This window comes from Pleuronectes platessa, chromosome 5, assembly GCF_947347685.1.
Source record: "Pleuronectes platessa chromosome 5, fPlePla1.1, whole genome shotgun sequence".
Classification (NCBI taxonomy): Eukaryota; Metazoa; Chordata; class Actinopteri; order Pleuronectiformes; family Pleuronectidae; genus Pleuronectes; species Pleuronectes platessa.
In genome coordinates, this window is record NC_070630.1 from 8648690 (window position 1) to 8675242 (window position 26553).

At 41.6% G+C, this 26553-nt stretch overlaps 1 protein-coding gene and 1 long non-coding RNA gene across 4 annotated transcripts in view; one reads left to right on the forward strand and one right to left on the reverse strand.

Moving 5' to 3' along the window:
* The window catches only part of cadm1b (cell adhesion molecule 1b), a 137915-nt gene that overhangs the window by 46407 nt on the left and 64955 nt on the right, over window positions 1–26553 (forward strand). The window lies entirely within an intron of this gene.
* LOC128440789 (uncharacterized) lies at window positions 6025–7783 on the reverse strand. Of its 3 annotated transcripts, XR_008338574.1 has the most exons (3): window positions 7413–7737; window positions 7216–7324; window positions 6025–6734 (listed from the first exon to the last, which is right to left on the reverse strand). It is a non-coding gene; the product is annotated as an uncharacterized LOC128440789 (long non-coding RNA). The 3 variants fall into 3 exon arrangements; XR_008338573.1 differs by lacking the exon at window positions 7413–7737 and adding an exon at window positions 7744–7783 and having other exon boundaries at window positions 6025–7324; XR_008338572.1 differs by having other exon boundaries at window positions 6025–7324.

Sequence of the window (26553 nt, forward strand, 5' to 3'; positions counted from 1 at the left end):
TGTTGTCCATTCAATTCAACTTGAAGTGTTCTTTCCATTTGAATGGAGAAGATGAATGAAGCAGTTCTTTCGGTTGATTTGGTGGTCACTGTGATATCAATATGGTACTACAGCTAGTATCACCAACTTCAGGTGAAATTAGTTTGATTATATCGTCAGAGGCTGCAGGCTGCAGGCTATCCTGTGAGCCGCCTTTGCCCTTTTCTCCCTCTTAAGTTTAACATTGGCTCAACCTCCTGCGATTGGTCCGAAGGTCCGAACGATGTGTTCACACACTGTAAATGAACGGAACCATGGGTCAGCTCGATAAGAGCTGAGACCACCTCTTTTGGTTGGAAAGCCATTGGTCAGTTGGTCTGGACCTTGATCCGAGACCCCTCTCACTCCAGATTAAACTGTAAAGTCTGAAGGTCTGAACCAAACAAGGTAGGTGGGAAAACGTCTTTAGACAGAAGAGGAGCAGGACTGATTTTGTTTTAAGCAGTTTCTGTACTATGACCATTCCAGAATCAATACTGTGATTTGTCATGTATTGTGTAATATACTGTGTGTATGTATATATACTGCTTATACTCTGGTTTTTATTGATAATACATATTATATATAATGATATTGTTTTCCAGGGTCGGACTGTAGATGAGTTTATAGAATACACTGATCGTATACGACCTCAGCGTGAGGTCAATCATCTCTATAAACCGTTAATAGTCTCTCTGCCCTGCCTGTATTGATGAAGTCATGGCTCTGATAATCACCGTCTGTGTTTGCGGGTACAGTTTTGTCTATTCAGCAAGTCTAAAAGTGGCCTTTCAGAGCAGATGGTGCTGGAGGCAGGAGACCAGCCCTCCTCTCACCTCAATCTGGATAGCAGGGCTCATCACTCCCTGTCTGGATGGGATGGAAAAGAGTTTGCTCAAGGCAAAACAGGAGGCAGCAACATTGCGAGCCTGGTGGAATCACTTTATGTGTTTGGTGTGAATATGTAAACCTGAAGAGACGATACAGTAGCTGTGAGCTGTGGGTTCAGAGAGGTTGTTATTTGAGAAGAGGTAAAGTGCTCCCCCCCCCCCTGATTTTTTTTTTCCTAATGTGCCATATGTTTGAGTGAGACACCTATCTAATGTCCTCAGGAAGTCTATAGATTAGTCTTAATAAGCACTTACCCAACTGCAAATACACATTACACAAAGCCTGTATCACCGAAACGTCTCAGGAATAATCCTTATCACACAGTCTTTGTGTTCCAAGATCTGATTAAAGAAAATTGAAGGGACTCCGTTATTGCTGCAGCTGTGCAGCTAATTACTAATGTGACCAGTTCTTCCGAATTATATCACAATCACATTTTGAGCATTAGAATCTAGTCTTTAGTTGAGAATGTGTGTGTGTGTGTGTGTGTGTTTGAGTACAGTACGTTTATCTTCCTGATAAGACGTTTTTAATGACAAGATGAATCGTTGGAAGTTTTTAAGAAGAATTTCAAAAGAATTATAAAATGCAAATTAGTCATCATATCGACTGTTGTAATAAAACCTATATATGAATATATATAACTGTATTACAGGTTGCATCATCGATTCGATTTTCTTTACTTGAGCCTCATTTTGTCTCAATGCATTTCAGAGAGCTCCATACAATGCTCCAGTTTTATCTAAATGTGTTGCCCGGCCTGTAAGCTGTAACTATGCAGAGGACTTTACACGCGGGACATTTGATGAGCTCATAAAATGTGATGAGCTGTCAGAGTTGAAACCAGCCAGTGGCATATGGAGCAGTGAGGCCGTCTATAAGACGTCTGAGCTTCTCTCTCACTGGGGTTTGGAGCAGAGTTAGTGCAGAGTGCTCAGCCCAATGTAAATACACAGATATGGATGGGTTATTGAACAGGCATTCCAGGCCCAGGCCCTCGGGGCCCGAATAGGTCAGTGTTTGAAGTAAATATTTCTTCTTAGAAAGTTGGATCAAACGATTAGATAGAGACACAACATGATCACAAAGGAAGCCATGAAAGCTTCGGCTCGACGCCACCTCCTCTGAGCTTCATGTGTCAGCTTGCAGTGTTTGTTTTGTTTCGTAAGCAGATCCTTTCCATCTGCTCGGTAGAGGATGATCCTGGTCTCATTAGTTCAAATACTTTGTTCCATAATATTTTTGCCGTGATCCTACTTTGTAAAGACGAAGCTGCTATAGTCAATGGTGATTGGCTGATGCTTTTATTTTATAGTGCTTAAGCTCAGAAAATTCAACATTGTTTTTGTTTTTTTGGCAGTGTGGGATTTGTCTCCTGTAGGGAATAAAAAAAACAACAGTTGGGAAAAATAAATGAATGTGCAAAGTCATCACATATATAGATATATTTCTTTCCAGTCGAACTTGTCACAGGAATAATTGTGCAGTACGTCTACCATGACATCTGTGATGCAGTTTCATCTTTACTTGTTTACATTTGTCATTCTCTGTTGATTCTAAATGGTTAATAACCCTAAAAATTTACATTGTACTTATCTCAGTGCTTTACAAAGAGCTTCAAAGTTTTTTTACACACACTAACACACCACACACCAGTGGAAGTGGACCTGCCAAGAAAGATGCTTGGGTGCAGTATCTTTCCCAAGGACACTTTGGCACAGGGGGAGCTGGAGATTGAACCACCAACCCTGAGATGAGAGGAGAACTCCTTCTACCCTTTGAGCCACACCAGCTCACTTTTTAAGTCAGCGACATGTTTGTGTTTCTCCGACAGACTAACTTTGATTAACCTACAAAACGCGCACAATGGAAGTCGTAGCTTTCCATCAAGTGAGAGAATATGTTCCATGTCTGCCAGGTATTGAACCTGAATCTCATTCATAACTTTGTCTCTAATATAAAGGTCACATTAGCATTTGTGTTGATAAGCAGCTGGTATTCAGGACCTACAGCACGCACGGCTCTGCTGGTGTTGCCGGGGTTGCACGTCACATGGGCTTGTGCTGGTAATAATTGGTTTAATAATAATTCACGGTAGAAGTAATATAAATAACAGCTAAGGAGTCAAAAGTCTGTAGGTAATTTATTTTACATTCAGCTCCCAATTCCGTGCATGTCCATGATCAGCAAACTAATGGAAATGGCTTTTGGTTCCGTGGGTCCATTAGAGATTAGTTTGTCTGAAAAGTTGCCGTTCCTCGTCAATAACTGAGAGTAAATCATGCATTCATTTCAAGCAGTGAAGTATTTAACCAGCTGCTGTAAAATCAAAGTTTTCAGATGTTCAGGTATACGTTGAATAAATCATGAACCTTATACCCTTTGCGGACTTTTCCTGATGTAAGCCAGTATTTTAGGAAGCCTTTTTTTAGAAAGATGCTTCAGGGCTTCACCTGAAATCTGATGCTGAGTTAATGCATCAGGATGAAACATCCATTTATACATGTTATAAACCTCATAGGTCAGCGTATGTCAATATATTGTACATGCTGTTCTGCACATGTCTCTTCATTTTTTTGAATGTACAGTTATAAACATGAAATGATGATTCCACAGTTATCTTAAAGCTCATTACATTACATTCACAGCTAAAACACACCGTATTTATTAGGACTAATCCCTAAAATGTTAATATCCTCCAACCCTAAACAACCGTATCGTACAATTTGTCCCGACGCCCACATACCACCAAGGATCGTACCAGTGACTGGGATACTGGTCATTTGTCGTCATGGTAACATGCTTTGGTTAGATTTGTGTTGGTTAGATTCAGGAAAAGATTCTGGTTTAGGTAGAAATAAACGTTTTTTTATGTGTTTTCTTATGTTTTCATGCTTATTTTTAAAGGACCTGTATTATTTATAAATATTGAGAATACATATGTTATTTAGGCTGTGGAAATTACACAGGACTTTGTTTCACCAAGACATAGAAACAAAATAAAACTTGAACCAACGGTGGATTGCAAAGTCAGCATTATCATGTGCAATAAACTTTAAGGTTGCACAAAAATAGTCCACACCACCGTTAGGATATGAATTTATACTGTTAAAATTTACATTTTCTTATGTCTGGTTTTTTTATTACCTAAGAGGTTGTGCCACAGACCTGCTGTCAACAGCCTGTGGATGAAATGTCTGCAGGAATATTTTTGATAACGGTAATAAAAACAATAAGACAGATACATAAGGTGAATATCTTCTGATCTGGATAATGTAAATGAAATACCGAAACTGAAGGAGAGTAATGAAGAAGTATCCAGACTAAATTCAAGGATGCCAGTGGGCACTGTAAGGTTTCCTGGTCCTGTAACCTGCCTGTGTTTGGATTACCAGAGGAAACCTTTGTTTGGAACGACAGTAACTTCCACCCATGAAGAAAGAAAACAACTGATTCACTTCCCCATTAACACCACGAGTTTGACATCTTAAAGTGTTCCTGTGTGTCCCTCTCTCTGCTCCACGCGTCTTAGTTTACCAGTTAGCATTTTACTGCAGCACCTGCCTTGTGCAGATTTCTTTTTTTTCTGCACTGTCTTCTCGTATTTTATTGAATTTTGGTGTTAACACTCAAGAATTATGTGCCCGTGGGGTACTGCGTTTGTATGTGTGTGTGTGTGTGTGTGTTTGTGTGCGGGTGGGCCCTGACACTGTTTTGTGTCAGTGCATAGAGTATCTTTGTTTTTTTCATAAATCCATTTTTGCTGGTTGTCAGAACTAACGCTACTGTCAGCAGCAGCTGATGGAGCTGCACTCTGCTGTAAGACTCTCTGATCTATCAGCTGTGACGTAATGCTCTCCTCAATCACCCGCCCTGGGAACAGTAAATCAGAGTGCTGCTGCTCTATGTGCTGCTAATGTATGTTCCCTGCTCGCTGCTCAACTACCTCCCTCATCTGAAGCTCAAACAGCAGGAGAGCACTCGGGCAATTGTAGGAACTCTTCATCACTTATCAACACCACATTAAAAGCGTTTACCGGTACAAAATGATAAAACGAGGTGAGCTTAGGACATGCGGTTCTACTAAAGAACGTCTAAATATAGATTTTGTTTATGTATTCGCTTACGTTGCAAAAATACATATTGTTGTTAAAGACGTGGTTGGACTGAATGCAGAGATGATGCAGCAGATGGAATAAAGATTGAGACTAATCACAGACCAACTTCTGAATCTTTGCCTGGAGGCAGAGTGAAGTGATAAAACTATACGAAACTCAAGAGCAGCTTCACTGCCAATCCACATTGATGCTGCTGCGTATCCATATGTTAGTGTTCATCAAACAAGTCTCTCAGATTGAAAAACAAAGAGAAAGACACAAAAGCATTTTCTGATTCAGCAGCAACAATAATAATATTATCTCTGTCGTCGTGGTTGAAACAATGATAACTTGTTTGAGTTATGATTATGGTCATAAAAGAAACAGCATCCACTGTCTTCACAACACAACAGAAAGTGAACAGCACACTCACAGAAATATTTAACCCTAACTTTTAAGATTTATGTAATTTAATTAATAACAAAGTTCCATTTGATTATTTTTTATATTTTGAACATAAACCTACCACATAAACTTTACATGATCCATATGCATCAGTGTAATAAAGCCTATTCATTTGAAATGCATATTCCTCAGGTTTATGTATTCAGTATTAATATAATTTATTGAATTTAAATGCATATTATTCAGGTTATACATTTAGAATACATTAAGTATATTTGTTTGAATTACATAGTAATTAGGTTACCTATTCAAGATGAATAAAGTGTATGTGTTTAAGATACATAACAATTAAGCTTAAATTCAATCAAAATGCATTAGATTTATGTATTTTTATGATTAATATCCATTAATATTTTTCTATTAGGTTACCTATTCAAGATGATTAATGTGTATGTTTTTGAAATACATAACAATTAAGCTTAAATTTAATCATAATGCATTATTTTTATGATTCATATTCAATGGATTTTTTCTATTAGGTTACCTATTCAAGATGATTGTGTATTTGTTTGAAATTCAACAATATCTCAATGATGCATACAATCAGACCACCTTGTTGATTCAACTAATTTATTAACGCTTCTCTTCACACAGACACTGTACTCAGCAGGTAGTGTAGCTCTTCAACCAAGTAATCTACTGCTATAGATGGAACATGAAACATGTTTTGTAATTGCAATAGAACAGAGGCAAGTTAGTATCTGCTCCAACAATGGCAGTAAAGGACCTGCTCTTTTTTCTAGATCTAGAACAAACAAACAAACTACAGGCTCAACAACATTCCTTACATCTGTATCTGCTGGAACGATCGCTGTAATGGGATATGAAAGGACAGAACAAACTCTTCAGGCTCAACAACATTAAACATATAGTAGTAGAACATAGGTCTCTTCCTGTACTTCCTCCTCCCATCACCACCCCACCCCAAAAAAAGAGTCACCTGAACAATTTGAGTTTCAGTGCTCGTACTTTGGCTGAAGGCTTGGACGATTCCAGGTCCATCAGGATCTTCTGGTAAGCTTCGAATGTATACTTCAAGTTTTTTGGATAGCTCAAATTAAGAGCATAGACCAACCCATAAAGCATTATGCATGCATGGTTGATACTTTGGAGGTTGTTGAGAACTTGGACCCCTTCCAGGACCATACCGACATCTGCAAAGAGTCCACCAGGACCATCATGATCATCACCCTCAGCTTGAACGGTGTAGATTGCCATGGTTGTCCCTGCGACATCTGCCTCGGCCTCACTGCATTCGATGTCCTGAAAGATGGAGAGAACAGAGAACAATGAGCTGTGTCACCCTCACCTTTGACCACCAAATTCTAAGCAGCTCATCATTGAGGCCAAGTGCGTGTTAATTTGAAAAAATTCTCTGAAGGCACTGTAGATATAGCGTTCATGAGAATGCGATGGAGTTCAAGGTTACAATGACCTCAAGATCTTTGACTCCCTAAAAGCCTGGAAAACAAAACAAAAAGTCAAGTTATGTATAAATGGAGTTGTACATTCAATGATCATCAACTATTTAAATATGATTAAAAAAAAAGTGGTGTTTGAGCATTGTTGATCACAATGAGGGTTGTGTCAAAGAATCTAGATGCCATTCCTTACCGTGTTTGTGGTAACTGTGCCGTAAAGAATGGCATGTCGTGTCTCATTGCTTAAAATTAATACTCTTACGGTAATCCTTTAATTTAGTGAATATTTAATGGTGCACATGAAACATAAGAGACCAACTTACATGTTCATAGGTTCGTCCTACTCTGAGGCTAAGGTTTTGTGCTTCCTTAAGACGCAAGGATTTCCGGGAAGACAGAAGAGACTGCACTTTATCCAACGAAGCATTTGACCTGCCACAATAAAAATGGAGTCAACAAAACATCCCTTAAAAATATAAAAAATCTGTGAGGTTTATGAAAATATTCAAAGTAACAATACCCAAAAGAGCCAAAGTAGGGTGAAAGGACAGTAGGAAAGAGGCAAACCTACTGCTCCCTCACTCCTACCCTCCACCATCTCTCCTAATCTCCTCTCATAGGGTAAGGTTTACTCCTCCCTCCTATCCAACCCTCTCTCATGCCGTCCTCCCTCTCTCCTAACCTCTTTCTGTTTCCTGTTAGCAAATAGAAGGAACTAATCTCTTCCTATCCTGACCTTCTCTTCCCTAACCCATCAACCCTTGCAAATGCCCCATTCTACTAAATAGAATCAGCCCCAACAGCCAAAACAAAACAAAGTATCCTTACTACTACACTGTTTTATGACTTACCTCTTCACATCCGGCTTTGGCTTTATAGTCTGCCTCAGATCAGGAAGAGGATGCCCTGAGAAAATTGATCATTTTCATCATTGTGTTCATCACCTCAGCATGTTCATCTGACAGGGAGGCGCAGAGGACAGATTGGTGAATAATACAATGGTAACCTATGAGCTCAGGATTGTCCTCTTTCAGTCTTGCTACAGCTCCTTTCTCTCTCCCTATCATTGCAGGGGCTCCATCTGTGGTAATTGAAACCACTTGTTGTGGATGTATCCCTCTCTTTTTTAACATTTCCTTAACAGCCAGGTAGATGTCTTCACCTCTTGTACTGGTCTGAAGGGGAGTGAAACCTAACAGGTCTTCACAGAACGCTTTCTGGTCGGTGCTGAAAAACCTGACATACCAACAGCTGAGCACTGTCACACACGTCAATGGACTCATCCACGGCTAAGCCTACACACGGTGCCTTCTTCATGGCTTCATCTAGCTTGGTTAGAACATCCTCAGTTAATAGTTCACTTCTCTTTGTGGCAGATGAGGCTGACATGGGTATTTGCTTTATTTTATCACAAACCTGTTGTTGTTGTTTTCCGTCAAAAGTGTTTCGGCAACTGCACTCATGCATTCTTTGATAACCCCTCCATCAGTAAATGGCTTTTTGTGTTGACCCAAAATCCAAGCAACTCTGAGGGAACACTCATGAGCACGTTGTTGGGCAGTGAATGAGTGGCTCAGGATCCTGGTGGACTGGACATATTGGGCTCTGAGACCACTTATTTTCTGTGATCTCACTTCAGATTTAGGTGGGTATGTTTGTTCAAAACCTTTATGTTTTGTCTCATAATGGCGTTTCACATTGGCACTTTTAATAAGTGCCACAGTCTCTGAACATATGAGACACACTGGTTTAGTGCTCCCAGTGGGAAGAATGAACAGAAATGAGTCTGTCCATTCCGGATTGAATGCTCTATTTTCGCTGTCCACTTTTCATTTTTTGGAGAGCGACATGTGTATCTTATGTTTTCTCCGGCTCACTCCTGTTTCTCTCCTTCTTTCCGGCTCACTCCTGTTTTTTTTTCTTTTCTCCGTCTCACTTCTGCTTCTTTCCTTTTCTCCCTCTCACTCCTGCTTCTCTCCTTCTCTCCGTCTCACTCCTGCTTCTTTACTTTTCTCCGTCTCACTCCTGCTTCTTCACTTTTCTCCGTCTCACTCCTGCTTCTTTACATTTCTCCGTCTCACTCCTGTGTCTTTCCTTTTCTCCGTCTCACTCCTGTGTCTCTCCTTCTCTCCGTCTCACTCCTGCTTCTTTACTTTTCTCCGTCTCACTCCTGCTTCTTTCCTTCTCTCCGACTCACTCCTTTGTTTCTCTCTACCTGTACCGCTATCTTTCCTTTTCTTTCTACCGTATTTTCGTGTCTTACTTGCCTCTAACTCTGTCATCTGTCTGCAGCGTCGCAATGTTTACCGCCGTGAATGCACAGACTTGATTGGCTGAGTAGTATCACATGGGATGGCTTTACTCGCATGCAATTGGTCAATGCGCTTCCTCATCCGCTAAACCACTACCGTAATAACTACAAAAGCTGCGCCTGTTAGAAAAAACGGAAGCTCCGCTAAACCACTACCGTAATGACTACAAAAGCTGGCTGTAGGTCCGGGTCCATATGGGACGGCTTCTGGGTCCGGACCCGGACCGCGGTCCGCCAGTTAGTGACCCCTGGTTTAGAGGGTTCTAGACCAGACCGGATTGCTTCTGGTGTGAACGACATAATCGGTTAATATGTGCCCCGAAAGGAAAATGGCGGCGCTTCGCGGCTATTCGCTTCCACGTCCGGTGTGTCCCTGCCATTCAGATACCCGAAAAGTTTTGAATGAAATATATTTCAATTCGCCAATCATTGATCATTTTTCCTACTCCACATCGTGGATGAATAATACATCCATGCTCCGCATACAGCACGAAGTTTAGTGAATTGCTAGCTACGTTAGCTAGCGAGTGCCAGCACATGAGGTAGTAGGCCTCAAGATAAAACTGCTTACAGTCATCACGAATTCCGCAGATTTGATCATTAGTGAATTGATATTATATGTAATACGGTAAAAACTGCACGAATAATACACAGATTGATGTAAGAATACAAAGGATGACTCGGATTACTCACCATTACACCTGAGCTGGGAAGATGGCGTCCAGTGGAAAACGAGGGTGTCATTTCCTGTTCCGCTTCACTTACCGGTAGCCTTAATTGTATGCGCACCAATCCCATACATTTTAAGTAAAAGAATCGTGTTTGTTTCACAGCTTTGATTATTTAAACCATTTTATTATGTATCAAAGTAATTACATTTAATATATTTTAGAATTGACAGAATTACACAGATTATAATTAATTTCAATACATACATTTAAAAAATATTTAATTTAAATAAAATCTAATAGATGTATATGCATAAATATAAACTCTACCATGATTCATTTCTGTGAGTGCAGTCTCCCGTGTCAGTCCGACGTGTAGTTGCACTATCTAACCTCCCACTGTGGCCTTTGTGGCTTTATCACTATATCCTCTTTTACTCCTCATGGATAAGATTGTCCCTTGAACTCGTAAACATCTGTTGCTTTTGGGCTTTTGACCACTGCTGTGAAGGGGGAGACTTACGATAGGAGGCATTGTGGATGTGCAGTCATCAACTAAACTGTTGATGAAGATGCAATGGAAGGCTCAATTCAGATGAAACTCCAGCATAGGATGTGCTAATCTACTAATTTGTAGAAGTCATCTGTGCCACTGTCCTGTTGCTCTGTCAGGAGATGGGTAACAAACAGAGAAGTGTGAACATGGATGTTGAGACACGGACAGAGCGAGGTCAACAGATGGAGCTTGACAGGACAAGCTGAATCAGTCCCTTCAGAAAGAGCAGCTCCCACACAACAAAGTCAGAGTGGACAATAGGACACTGGCTGAGATGTGAAGAGTGTACCCACTGGAAGACTTGAGTCCAGTGCGAGCGTTGGTAGTTGGAAGGATTATTGCTAGGGTCGGGATTACAAAATGGTGGGGGGGAGCTTCTACAAAGGACATGATCTTTTAAGTGTGACAGGAGTCAGGTTGTTGGCCATGAAGCAGAACTGACAAGAGAGGGGCTTACTACTCTGAGATCCAGGATGATGAGGGGACTGGAAGAAGACGAAGAAGAAGAAGAGTATCCATCTGGTTTGACAAGAATTTAATTAAGTCTGCTGGATGCTGCATCTTTTTATGAGCCATCAACATTTCTTTTTGTCACGATCAATACAGCCTCGCCTTTCAAAGCAAGCAGCTCTTGTTGTCATAGGATCTCTTCACTGGGACAGCTGGTGGCAGAACTTATGGACGGGGATGGAGTTTCTCTAAAGTGTTTAGCGCCCAGCCTCTAGACTAACAGAACGTGATGGGGTTGGAATGGAGTTTTAAAGGCACAAAGACCAACGCTTGATTTAAACTAACGATTTTCCCCAGAAGTAACATGGAGCACGAAGGGGATTCGTTGAGAGTAAGTCTAATAAAAAGTTAGAAAAACTTAAGAAACACTGCCACCTCTGCTGTGACCTGAGCAGGACCCAGCTGAAGGTAAACAAACGCCCTGATGTCCAAACTGTCAACACTGTGTCCAACATCTCTTGGAACTTTCCAAATCTACCAATCCCCACTTCACCAAGGGATTAACAAGGTGTGTGGAGGTGAGAAAGTGTTTGGGATTTCAACATCTCAGTCAAGCTCCCTTTATTTATTCCTCACACGACTACTGATGGGAAGCTTCTCACCCTGGCTGCGAGTGTGGCCTATCGAACAGGGTAACTGTAATCTGTAGACTTGGTCACACCACTCTTGATATGAAGTAGTAGGTATCCAGCCTGTCACTGCCTTGGACATGCTGTTAGAATCACCAAGCGCCGTCACATTTTCTTTTTGCACAGCGGTCCTCTTTTCTAACTCCTCACAGATTCTCCCTCACATCTTTTATAAAGAGACTAATAAAGCACCGGGACTATTAAAGGGACTAATAAAGGACTTCTTATTGACCCCATGACCCCATGACCTTTTCATCGTGTTTAGGAAGGGAGATTTATTTAACTTTCACTTTTGGACCGCAGCTATTGAGGTTATTTAACAATGGACGGCATGACAGCTCCTTTAAAGTGAAGATAAAAAATATCAGACGCAGGTCGGGAAGAAGTACAGATGCATGATATATCTTTTTACACAGTCTGTGGTCAGAAAGGATAAATGGGCACGAGTATAACAAAGTATGCTACGAAGCAGTGGAAGAAAGTTATCCATTTAAAATTCTATTAAAAGTAAAAGAACATAACTATTAGCAGCTAAATTAACTTCAAAGTATTAAGTGAAGGTATTTATGCAGAATGGAACCGTTCAATGGGATTTTAAGTTTAAACCTACATTTATCCAGTTTCCAGCATTAAAAAACAGAGGACAGCAGAGAATCTGAGGCACTGAGTTCTTGACTGAAAAAGACACAAACATTTCTTGAATTAACAAAGTGGTTACACATCATTTTTTCTGTCTATTGACTAATTTGTTCAGCTCCAAACTAAAGATGTCAGATAAAGTGAATGGGTTAAAAAATGAAACAACAGATCAGACAGAAGTGTCTTCAGGTCTGAAGTGACGGGCGACAGCTGGAACAAGTTAGAGCTGAAGGTACAGTTTCCCTCTACACTTGTTATCTCTGACCCAATTTATCATGTTGTTTTTTCTTTTGTGAGGTAAGGCAGACAGGGCCACTGCCTGACAAGCCCTAACCACTCGTAAACATTTGGATCCCCATCATAACTGCTGAAGTGCACCGCGCAGGGAAATGTAAACACAAATCTACAGTTTTGTCATGAACAAGCTGAAAAGTTGTGCGATTCAGCAGCACAGAGGTTTTTTTTGTGTCTTATAAATCTTTAAACAGTTAATTTTCAGACTTTCTCCAAATATTACATTAAATTGCCAGGAGACACGACTGAGAAATACCCAGTTTCAAGCCACCACATTCTGCCCCGTAGTGTCTGCACGTGTTGGCTGATCACGTGCTATCATCCGTGATTGTGAGGAAAAAAGCTTTATCAACGTTTCCTTGGGGCAGCAAGGTCAGACGCATCTTCACAATCCCAAAGATAAATGGATCAGGTTTCCACGCCACATGTAGTTCAGGGCCTCGTCTGCCAGCGGCCACATAATCACAGGCTTTCGGCCTTAAACACAGGGTTCTCGGTCTAGTGAGGCTTGTCAAAACACAGAATGTCCCTAAGCTAAAGGAGGGGTTTGACGTGATCGATGGACACCGAAGGGGACATTACTGCGGATTCTCTTCAGTGACCTGCTCATTTTCTCCAGCCTCACTTTGAGGGATAAGTGCAGCATGTTTACGTTGAGATTTGAGAATCTGTGATTGTGGGATTAGATCAAAATACCACCTGCGGTAGCTGTGGAGGACAACACGAGTTCCACACCGGTGTTGACGTGGAGCGAGGGGGAGACCGTTTGCAGTCAACATGCGACTTTGCACAGATTTGCACATCTAAGTGTAGTTTTGAAACGGGGTAGCATGTACACATTCCCCTGGCCTGGATGTGAAAAGGATATTGGCGGGTGAATACCCCACATGTGTCTGTATCCATCTGACTTGTTATTGCAACAGGTGTTACCCTGCAGATAAAATGTGAAGTGAGAAATTTGATTTCTGGTTGAAGGATAGACATTTCTTATCATAGATAACCACTTTACTTCTGTCATAACATGTCTCTTTCTCTGGGTTCAGCTGCTCGGATGATTCTGTGTGTGTGTGTGTGTGGGGGGGGGGGGGGACGTGTGTGCACCTGTGTACGTTTGCTTGACATGCATATTCTTAGGTTGCATTTTAGTGTGCTGTATTTCTCTCTCTCCTTTGCTCCTACTCCTCCTCCTCTTTCCCCCCTTTTCTCTCCTCTCACCTGTCGAGACAGCCCCCCCCTCCCCCCCACCGTGAGTCTGATTCTGTTGGGTTAGGTTTCTCTTTAATGCTCTAATGTCTCGACCTCAATATGTAAATAGCCTTGAGATAATGTACATTTAGTGTGAGATGCTCAACCAAGTACTGTAAAGCAGGTGGTGGATTGTCAGTTTTTATTTAAAAAATCTGATTTTAAGTATTTAAACAATACACAGACACTTGAATTCCTTTATTTTTTTTCCTTATGGTGTGAGAGGACATAAGCTTTGATGATGCTGCAGCTGTGTTTCATATTTTGTTCGCTCTTAATTGCAGGAATGAAGCGCTTCAGTGGAAACCACGTCTACGCGTCGCTGCTGGTTGTGTGTCTCCCACGGGAGCAGTTGACGTGTGAGAGCTGGCGTTGAGTTTTACTGACTGCAGCGTGTCATAGAACTGTACAACCCACTAACGCTGACACAATATGTTTTTCAACAAATCCACATATCATTGTTAGTGCGCCCCGTCTCTTTACAACACTAAGCGTTTGGCAGAACCCACTCTGCTGTTAACTTAGTGTTTCACTCACAAAGTGAACGTTAACCAGCTCGATTGTTGCTTTTTATTCATGTTACCTTTACAGTCAGTGGCCTGGTTGACGTGAATGTATTTACATTGAGAATGGAAGCAGAGATGTTTGGGTCGTCCACTGCAGTCCTCCATTCTCACACATGAAAAGTTTACTCAGCCTCAAAACACATGAAGCTGTTTAAGACACAGGGTTTGAGATAAAATAGGAGTAACTGCCTCTGTCTGGCTTCCGTTGTACGGATGTGAAAATGCTGTGTGCATTTGTTATCCAATGTAACACAACAGAATTGATTTGAACTATTAAAAGCTATGAGATCTAACGTTACAATCGGAAAAACAACCATTATGCAATAAAAATAGGAAATTAAATTGTAAAAGTGTATTTTTGGCCAGAAAAATGGTGTCCAGCTGGCGAGGGAGATGCAGGATCCTGGCTCAACGTTGGCCTTTTTCAGGCAAATGGCTTAGTCTTTGGCAGTAATGTGTGCAATATCATAACTGATCCCTGGACAGTGGAAGCTGAGTCATTTTGGCAAACAGGCCCGTCTGTAAGCTATAGGCAGTCACCTGTCAGAGATCGATAGTTCACCCAAATCTCGTCACAAGATGGCATTTAAATACGAAATAAATACAAATGGACAAAATAACGTCCTTCCTGGGACTGAAAGCTGTTCTGAGATATAAATTGAGATTTGCTTTCACTTCTGTATTCTTATCGATGTCTATTTTTGGCCACCGCTGGTCAAGCACTGCCTGCCTTGCTTGTCCTGAAGCAATGCAAGTGCACTAATGGAGCTATAAGAGGGTTTCTAGAGGTTTACAGATTGACTCCTTTTCTCTGGTTAGCCCACAAGTAGACAGAAAAAGGAAAATGGTCCAACTTTGAAATCGTCTACTCAGAATGATAAAGCATATGTTAAACTAAGCCTATTTATAGAGTCAATCACTGAGCTCTCAATGGTTAGAAGAGCTTTACGCAATTTTTGAAGTGGTTGATATTCTGTGTATTGACAGGACCGTTCTGGATTCTTTTTTTAAAGTCTGAAAATATCTTGTCGGCTCAAAAATTAAAGACATAGAAATAAAGGAAAAGCTTGAACATGTGCTTTATCATGTAACATCTCAATGTCAGGTTTTTAGTTTCACAGTTAGAGCTGGTGGCCTTTTCTTCCTCTGGCCACACGTAATTCATTTTAAAATAAAATAGTTGATAAAACAATAAATTTACTCGGGTGTATAGATAATCAACAATTAGAATGACCAATAATAAAATGTCAATTCAATACAAACATACTGATTTACCTTAAAAATGTGTTTTAATTTCACTTCTACTTAAAAAGAATCCTGTTTCCTGTACAAGTTTAAGTTGATAGTGACTCATTTGTATTCGAAGCCTCCTCTTACACCAGCAGTTGCCACCGATTGTTTTGATGCACAACTTTTTTTTGTGAACAGGTTTTCTTTCCAATCTCTCGGTGCTCCAAGTCACTGAGTCCTGGAATCTCCAAATCAACTGAGGAGCAAAACAGAACATGAAGACGAAGTAACCTCTCAGCGAGACATTTGGAGAGGCATGATCCTACAGGCTGCTCTGTTGGTGCTACTTATAGAAGTACTGGCACCAATTCCTCTCTGTTTATAAAGCTGGCAGGCCCAGAGCATTGGGGTGGAGACAGTGGAGATCTCTGATATTTGGCAAAGTCAACAGTGGTAACAGGAGGATACTTCATCATAGTCACAGTCACTGTCAGGTACCTGAGACCTTGCCAGCTTTTTCAATTTCTCCCGGCCGCATAGCAATTTGCCAGGCGGAGAAATAGCAGTCGAATTGCATTCTGTGCGTAATTTTATTTGTATAACACAGTGGAGGGAGTGACCTAAATGACGCTGAAGGACACTCGCAGAGATATAACCAGTAATACAGTCTGAGGCGCTCTCGTGCTCGGCTGCTGCTGGAAAAGCGTCTCTTATTTGCTGGTAGGAGGTCACCAGATGGCTTGAAGGTCACCAGCCTTTACCCCAGACAAACTGGGAGCCTATTTCGTGTCAACTGTTGTTTACTTTCCGGTGTGAAAGTGTTGGCAAGTGTAGGTGTAACTAAAAACAAACACAGTTTCCCTCTATGTTATTCTGGGGTCGACAGTGCTTCGGTGCTGGATGACACAAATAATAAAATCACATTTGGTCACTTATCTTTAAGGAATTAGTTTCGCGTTTCGGCAAATGTAATTATTTCACCTATATATCAGTACATTTACGTACCAGCACATTAACAGCTCAACAATTAACATGTTATATCTTGATTTTGTATTAATTCATAGAGTAAAATAAGACAGTCAATGATTTTATTATCTTTCTCTATCTCACCGGCTGCCACCTGAATCGTTTTTATTATAAATATAAGAAATTAAAATGGTATTGATCCTCTCATCGAACTCCCGACAGGAATATAAATTCCAGAATATAACCTTAATACTTTAAGTGAAAGTGTAAGTTGCTTGCTTCTGCCGTCAACTCTTTGAAAGACAGTTTGTCCCAGAAGCTCCGAAGAACGCCGCCCACAAATTGAGACACAGCCATTATGTTATCTCTACAGCCAGACGCTAGCTTGACCCTATCTTGTACTAAACACTCTAGTTCCAGTGTCTTAAATGTGAGGCTTTTTGTGTTTTAAAAGAATAAAATGATTATCTTTCACTAACAGTATGATGGGGACTTTTAATGGTGCTTCACGATTAACTGAAAAAGCAATAAATTAATCGGTTAAATGACAAAAAACTGGACCAAACTAGTTTATGCTTCACAAGAGGTAAGTAGAACATTTTCATTTTGTAATTTTGGTGAATTAACCTCTAAACTAAACAGTTTTAATTTCATCACAGCTCCCAGTTTGGCCACTGGCTCGCACCGCTGCAGTCGGCTCAGTAGTGAAGTCACAGCACTGCCTCGTGTGGCAGCGTGTCAGGATAAGTGCAGTTCACTCGGAGCATGTCAAACAGCAGTATTGGGCTAATGGATTTCCTGTGTGGCTCGTGGGTTGTTTCCCTATCGACAGGAGAGTGGCTCAAGTCCTGCCATTCACGACACTGGGAGCTGATAACGCGGGGAAAGGGGAGAAGACAGTGCCCCGGTTCACCTGTCACTTTGGCTCCTGCTCCAAACGGCTGCTGTTGATTTAACTGATTGAAGACAGGCCCACTTAAACAAAACAGAGTGTGTGTGTCCCGCTGAGAGTGACACAGAGACAGAGCACGTCGGTGTAAATCGGCCTCTTGTTTGCGCTAACATGGCCGACTTGACCTTTCGTGAGCATTTCAAATAACCTGAGGGACCTGACAGGGACAAAGTTGGAGCTTAAGAGAGGAAGTCGCTGCCCGTGCTGACATTACCGGCCATCTGCTTTAACTGGTCGACTGGGAGAACGCCTCAGAGGCACGTCCATAAAACTGTGAAGGCAACTTCCAGAGTAAGGCCGAACTGTGTAGAATTCTGAAGACTTCATCGTGATTTAAAACCAGCATTTATCTCCAATAGTCAACAGGGAAACTTAAATTTTACCAACAATTATAAACAGGGTTTGGTTTACTTTAGTGTAGTACTTTTGTTTCAGTTTAGCGATCAAGAGATTCATTGGCTTTGTTTTTTACTCCAAAACCACCTAATCGCCCAGACACGGAACCCAACACAATTAATAACTGTTTGTGTTTTTATTTGTCTAAATTTTGACAAGGACCTATTTTAATGATCTATTAGGGATTAGTAACAATGGTCCCCACAGCTACGGATGACGTCATGGATTAGTTTGTTTTGCCTGATCAACAGTCCGCAACTGAAAGATTGTCAGTTTGCTATCGTCACACGATCGTCACAAATCCTCACGTTGTAGCACCTGCAGGGACCAGGAGATGTTCAGTATTTACGCTTGAGGAACGACTTAACCAATTAACCTTTTATCAAAAATATTTACAGTTTACTTTTCAGCTAAATATTTAATAACCTTATCATTGCAGCGCTGTCTCTGTATTCATTATTTCAAAGATTATTGGTATTGAACCGATTTGCTCCAAACCTGGTGGAGGGATAGGAAATGAAAGAGGAGAAACCAAATATATTTTGGTGCAGATCCAATGACACAGGGTTGTTTTTCTGGTATTTTTCTGTCTCAAGGTTTTGAGATGAATCAGTGCGTGTGGTGCAGATTCAGACACAGTAATAATCTCACTCTGGTGAAAGAAAGAGTTTGGTGAAGGTGAAGGAATGGGCTCTACTGTTCTCATTTTTGATTAATTTCACCTTCATGAAATAACAGATGAGTGGAGAGAGTAAACATGCTGCGAGGAGTCGGACATGCACCAAAGGTCCAGTTCATGCTCGATGTGCCCGTATGTGCCTTAACCCTCCAGCCTTGTCTACTAGAAATTATGTTTATAATAACTTTTCTGTATTAAAACAAGCAACATTTTTTGTCTAACCTTAAACAAGTGTCTAAACTGAACCAAAAAAAACTTTAATATTGAACCACGCATATATATTGGAATTCCTTTCACCAATAAGTTCCGTTCTAACCTTTTTGCGTCCTGCAAAATAAAGAAATTGGATATTTCTTTGTTTAAAAAGTATCTGCTGTTGCAAATTTAGTTGTTTATAGTTGTCATTTCTATGAGACAGAGTTGTGTTACTGGAACCTCCAGGTAATTCTGACTCAAAGGCACTAACCTGGCAGACGCAGCACTATAGCTGATCCATAACTTTAAACTGAAATACGGCATTTTAGATCAAAACATTATGAGCTGTACATCTGTATGTTGGAGGGCGATGAAACGGCGGAAACATCAAACGGTGTTTAATGTGAGTGGAAACTCGGTGATGCTCAGTGATTCATAAACGCTGAAGAGGTTTGTCAGGTCCCAGTTGAGGCCGATAATGTCGTCTCACTTCACCGTGGCAGTAAACTCTGCTTTCATATTTCACCGCGCGCTAACAACGCAATGACAGTTTTGTAAAAATGCAACAGTCAGATGTTTCTGTAATGTTTGCAGCTTTAGAAATGAGTTTTTATCACTGAGCTCCTGAAAATTTAATTGCGCACATTTCCAGTGCCGTGTTAAGCTGCTCTTTATAGATGGGAATGCTAAGTCTCGGTGTTTTGTGACTGTGTTTCTTTTATGGCCGTGTGTGTTCAGACTGCTGTCCTTCTCTGGATTAATAATAGCTGTGATTTTCACGAGGTGCTACTGTATCAGCGTGCCTCTGTTCCAAGATGTCATTTGGCCAGAGAGCATGAACCAGCAGCAGAATGAATGACTGCATATCCCATTACTCCCAGTGCTGGCTTTGCGTTTTGTCCTTTCTGTCGCGGAGCTAAACTTAAGGTATTTCTTCATATAAAAAAAATATAAAATCTCAGCATATCTGCAGAGTAGAATGAAATAGTGTGATTTCTTTCCCTCAACAACAGCCCTCCTGATTTAAGCCTCACCTTATTCCTACAGGAGAGTGAATCTTGTGAAAAGTGGTTATTGCTGGTTGCACCGCGAGCAGCAGGAATAATGTAATGACATGGTAAGATTTGGAGTGAAGCGCTCGCAGCAGCAGGATCGCAGACTGACCTTAGACCAGCTAAGTGATGGTCTCAGCTCGGCTCCAGCTGCCCATTGTGTTTGCCCTTGGCGTCCCAACATAGTCACTGGTGCTGGGGAGTTAATGAGGACTGCGGAAAGGTTAAGTAAACAGGAGGGGCCAGCCTAACAGGAAAATTACTACCGCCATCATCACAGAGCACGGCTGAGCAGAGCTCGGGCGGCTCTCATCATCGTGTCATTCATCAGCTCTGATTTTAATGACGCGTGGGTGATTTCCAGCCGCAGATTACAGCAGCGGGCTAGTCCTACCTATTGGCAACCACTAGCTGCTCAAATGCTTTGAATTCTAATTGAGGTCTACTTTGCGGAGTTAGGTAATCAAGTGCGGCCCTCCAATTTTCTCCTCTTTTTATAAACTACACAGTTCGGAATGTGAAGCAGAGAGTTGTTTGGTGGAAAGTGGCCGTTTTCAGTCTCGCCATCCCTCACGGTTGTGACCGGCTCCTTGGATCTTCCCCTCAGGACGAAACACAGCCTGCCGACTCCCTACACACCATGATGGATGACGGGGTTGTTATTCAGCATTCCGAGTCTCCGCTCGGCTGCCAAGCTGCTGTCTCCTCCGATGGCCATTGTTCTCCGGTCGGCTGGAAGAGTCACCTTTATCCGATTGAAATAAATGAGATATACTCAAACTGAGACATTAATTACAAAGTTTATCTCCCGGCTAAAGTACACTAATAAAGGACCCTAATAAGGCATCCATCAAAGCTAGACTCTGTGGATGTGGCTAAGGGCACCGGCCAGAGGTCGAGCGATTTGATAAATGACAGTGTGTTTGATGCAACAAAAGATATCACACATCTGTCCTTCCACACGCCGACACTAGATTGGTACAAACATGCAGACACACGCTTTTTATAGAAATGTCACGAAATGGATCAGTTTTGTGTCGACATCATAATTGTCTAGGTTTTGTCTGTTGTGATGTGACCTGCATTTTTTCATTACATGACGTCAACTTACTATGCTGAAACAATGGTCCCGGCACCCCAGATTCAGACATCCCGTCATGCAGCTGCGTGTGGTCATGCACAGTGTTTGCTTGTCATCATAGAAAAACAGCACAACAACTGTAACTACTGTGTCTGTGTGCTCGCCTGCAGACAGTTGTGACGAATGTGCCGTGTGCACTGTTGTATTCACTGGTGACCGCTGCGGGCCAGGCCAGAGATTAGCCCTGCCGGCTCAAAGATAAACTCAAAGAAACAACCGATGCGACCGAGAGAGTAGTTTACAATTGATTAAGGTTTTCTCTAACCTAACCCTGTGGCGGTGCATGACTCTTAAAGATTTTCAACCATAACACTGCATCATATTTGTCATAACAGCCATTTTTTTCCCGCCCCGAATGATCCATTTACTGTCAACAACTGACTTTGAGCTATGTTATCTTCAGCCGCTTGTGACCAGACAAGATGGCGGGAAGATATCGCAGTTGTATTATTTTTTGCCTCCTCTGCCGAACTGTCGCGCCTCCAGAGGTGCGTCTTTAAAAGACCGGGCGGACGCTCCGACCACACCGCATCTCTGCTCCCGGCCAGATGATGCATTCAGTATGGAGCTGGGGGAGTTTCAGGGACTACGAGGGCGAGTCCCCGAGAGACCAAACACATTTGTCAACTTTGAATGTTCAAGTTCTCACGCAGGCGCCACAAAGAGCCCCTGTTAACATTTGTCACTTCTTCCACGTGCACCAGATGGCACCGAATTCGTGATCAAACTCCATATTCAGGATAGATTCCAGTCGTGTTTAATGCCTCTAAAAAAACAGTTTCTTTCTATTTCAATGCTGAAGTGGGACTAGTTCAAACATTTGATTTAACTTCAAGGTGAATTACAAGTGTTTCAAAGGAGCAAAGCAGCTCTGCTCTAAGACTGTTGCAAAAAAAAGCAAGCAAAGGAGAGCTCTTCAAAATACGATATAAAAACATCCGGGGAGCTGACACTGATTTAAACAATGGTCGATAATTTTCCGTCTTCGAGGAATCTAATTCTATAAATTTCCTGAGCCTAATGATAACAAGCAAGATATATAGAAGCAGGATATCTTTCAGAAGCAGACTCATATAAAGGGCTGTGAATATAACTTGTTTTACGCTCTGCTCAGTCCTCAAGAGCCCTTTTTAATTCTTGTACAGAGAAGCAAATTGTCCATGCAGTACAATTTTAGTGACCATATTGTGGCTTTTGGCAGCGACTCAGAATGACTGTCTGACATCTCCACTGCCGCTCTGCTCCGCTAAGATTGCACCAGCTGTCTGCCGCTTGCTTTCTAATGTCTTCTTTGTTAACATTTTATCAGCCGTCTGATAATGGCGTAACTGCAGGGCAGGCTCCCTCCAGCACTGGACTACAATGGCTCGGAGGATGCGTGGCAAAGATCTGCCGTATGCATGAGTCTGAGCCGGGCAGACGAGCAAAATGCCAGATCGGCTGGTGATCAGTGCATTAATAGGTACATGTCCCGCTAATTAGCTCTAAATGGTGAGAGTTAAAATGTTTCAAAGAGCTGTCAGCAAGAGTACATCATCTTCTCATCTTGTCTTTTGTGTGCAGCGCAGTAAATGGATATTACATGTGGTGACACATTCAAAGAGCAGCTATAATAAGACCCATACGGCCTTTATAACAATAACTCAATTACGACATTTGTGGTTGAATTGTGTCCTAATTATCAAACAGGTGTCGTCACGCGTGTAATACATCATACCGACACAAAAGCTTGTTCACCAGTGAAAAGAAAATGGCCAGCGTACTCAAGTGTACTACTTACAATATGCAAAGCAGCAGCTTCCCCTCATATGCAAAACAGGCCTTTTACTCCTTAAGATCTATTATTCACTTTCTTGCTTGCATATCCAATTACTAAATGAGCTTTGACTCATTCCAACAACTCCAAAAAAAACTCTATGGTAGCAATTAGTAACACCAGAGGGTAACACGGCTTGTCTCCTTGTTGCTCTCATATTGTGATCTGTGCTGATCATGCAGTTAAATTTGAACTTGTCTCCATTCGAGGGAGGAACAAGCTACATACTGTATTTAAATTTACATGTTCATTGTCTGAACCTGTGGCTGCTTCCTGCCCAAGGGACTGAGTCCAGGTTTTCCTGTGATAAACAGCTGCTAGATAAAATCAGACAGAATCAGACAAGATCAACCGTCTGCACAAGGATCTCCCACTGTTTGGTAGCACGCTGTGATCTGTGGTTGCCTTGAAAGGACAGTGCCATATTGCAGAGGGGAAATAATGTTACAGGAGCTTGTTCCTTCCCATCGCTGCAGCAGAAGTTCACCCCTGCAGGCTGACCAAAGCTCTGTGGTTTGCCCAGGGCAAGCTGTCTTGCTCCTGCCTCTGCGGCTCATCTGTCATTGGGCAGACCTAAAGCTGCTGGATCCTTGCCTGAAGACTTTTAAAACTCTCTGGCGAGAGGTCATACATTGAATTAGAAAGCCAGTGGGGGAAATATCTCGTTCTGGAGCAAAGTAAAGTATTAAAGTGCATTTCTGTGGCAGCAAAGCCTCAAGCATCACTTGCCCTGTCAGCCTGGACCCGGCCTGTCATGAGAAGTTGCAGTTTGTATCCCACGGAAAATACATTGAAATATCATGGGTGAGTTTAGTGTTCAGTTGACCTCTGAAATTTAGTATTGATTTATGGTTTCACCAGTTCACAAGTTCTCTTATTCTTTTTTTTCATCATAAAGACAGGGTGTTAACTCCAGCTTGTACTGTAGGTGCAGTCATGGAGGCATAATCTAAATCCTATGTTGAACATATTCGGTGTAGTTTTCTTATAAAAATACAACAAATATTTTTATATTTAGCATTTCCCACAGATTCAATAATCTATGGCGGTACAGGGTGTGCACATTGATGAAGGTCACGCTTGGGAGGTTCAGAGTGACTGGCACACATTGCTGACATTATTGCACTAATGCCTCATCTGCAGCTGAAGCTATGAGGTCATCTGTCTGTGTGGCTGGTCAAAATATTATTGACCACAGCAGGAGCATGTGTTGGCTCGCAGCAGCACGTGACAGCACGAGCACTCTGATACTCAGCAGTTTGAGCAAGGTGCGGCAAATAGTTCTGTAAGTAATGCATTGAGGTGGTTTATTATGAGACTGTGGCGAGAATCGTGAAACCTCATTTAGTGATACTACTGAAATGCATTTGGATCATTTAGCTATGTATGGAACTAAAATTTAAAAAGTAAATTTAAAATGCAGTATTGTTAAAATCCCTGTTTACTAGATTACTGTAGATCTTGGTGCCTTACCTCCTCACCGCCACCTGTGGATCAGTGGAAGAGTGTGAAACCATCCTCAGAACCGTGCATCAACCACGTGCACGCTCTTCCTCATGCATGTGCACGGGATGAAAAAAACGGTGAGCTACTTATCGAAAACCAGGTCAGGAAAAGACACAGCTGCCTGGATAGCCTTCATTTTGGAGCACCCCCAATTACCCCGCTCTTCCGGAGAAACATTTAGAGAAAGCATTAGTATGAGAGGGACATTACCATTTGAGGACAGAACCCAAATACATAACGTATCTTCGGGTAATCATGGCGGGCATCACAGTGTTCAAAATGGCACAACAGAATAATAAAGTACCCTGGAAAACTAACAAGAGACTGAAATGTGGGGAAGCACGAGCCTCCTCCCCCAGCAGCATCTCTCCACTTCAAGTGTTTGTCATTCAGCCTAATAAGGTGGCCTCAACAGGGAACACCACACCAGCAACCTCTGCATTGGAGAGCCTGGCTTGGGGGTTATGGAGGGTTTATGACTTCATTACGCGTCTCGACAGTGAATTGATTTGCATAGGGCTGCACACGAGTGGAGATGTGGGAATCGGTTTTGTCATAAAAGCTCTGTGCAGAAAGGACGTGCGGTTCCTCCATGCGGTTCGAAACACAGACAGAGTTCGTGCAATATAAGAAATGAATGGGTTTTCAGATGCATCCTTCAAATAGTGATGGATAAAGAAATGACTCAATTCAACTGGTAATGACTCAGAGATGTTCTGTACAGCAAAGACACATGTTGAAGCCCATCTGCACCACAAGATGATGAAGAAAATAGATGGCAATGTGAACAAATTGCAAAACGGAACAAAATGTGATATTTAGTCAAATTTATAACAAACAACATAAAAAGTGATAAATGACTGAAATAGAGATTCATGTCCATATATTGACTGTGACAATGACACCAAATTTGTGAAGTTACATCAAAATACCAACTTTGTAAATATCAGTAAAAAAAATGTCAGTCCACGATTTCAAATAAAATCCTCTCATATCTACTTTGTTTTTCTTTTTGTGTGGAAGAAAGAAAACAAAAACAGATTCAGGGAAAGCTAAAAGTATAAAGCCATAAATAAAACAGAGGATAAATAAAAAAGATATCTGCCTCAGAGGAAAACAGCTCCATTATTGTGACTGTCTTACATATTGTTCTATTTAATTATTTATCTTAATCAGTGTATAGCAAATATGTTTGCATAAATCATTTTATTAACGGCTAACAATTAATAAGTCAAACTGCCTTGAGGTAGAAAGTTTCTTTAATTATTAAACCAAACAGCTCGCCAGCGATGTCCGGTCAATCGGGTTCATGGTTCAGACTCGGCTCTGTCGACTGGACCCCAAGTTTCTCATCTGCGCCGAATCGCCTGCAGGAAAAACTTTAAACTGAACAAATTATTTTCTCTCACTGAGTTCAAAGCCCCAGTTAGGGCTGTAGAAGATGAATCCTGTGGGAACTATTGTTTTGCATAAGTTGTTCTCTCTCAGGCGGTGGCGGAGCTTTCTCTCTCATCTTCCTTCCTGTCTGTCTCTATGCGAGTGTTTTTTCTGATATGATAATGCATTGTTTGTCTGAAACTTCATATGTGCTGCCCTCTTGCCCACATCTGGCTCACAAAAATAATATCTGATCTCTCGAAAGAATAGATTAAAGAATGAAACAAAAATAAATCCCTCTGTGAGTGGCTTGCGGTGCTTAACTTCCCCAAACGTCAACTGGCAGCTGTTTATTTCAGGCTGTAGCAGAACTCGGAGGATACAATCTGCACATATCACAGAGTCATTAAGATTCACATGACTGCAGAGGAAAGGAAGATAACACAGAGCTGTTTATAGAGGCGCAGGTAAAAAACCATTAATGGCAGTTCAATGCAACAAAAATGACCAAAAGAATGTGGACGTATGGACAAAAAATCCAAACAGCCAAACATGAAAGCTTAATAAGCAATCCATTCCAATGCCAAAGGCTTTAAACCTCCACTATTGTGTAAAGGCTTTTCCATAGGACTTAGGAGCCGGGCTGCTGAGATTTGCTCCCGTTCAGCTACAAGAGCATTAGTGAGGTCGGCCACTGATGTTGGGTGATAAGACCCGGCTCTGAGTCCTCGTTTCGGCTAATCCCAAAGGTGTTCAGAGGGGCTGAGGTCACAGGCTGTGCCGGCCACTCAAGTTCTTTCACATCAAACTCAGAAAATCATTTCTCCATGAACCTGGCTTTATGTGCAGAGACTCGTGTTGAAGCAGGACAGGCCTGCTCCAAACTATCAGCCATGAAAAAGCCCCAGAACAAAGATACCGTGTGTCTACATA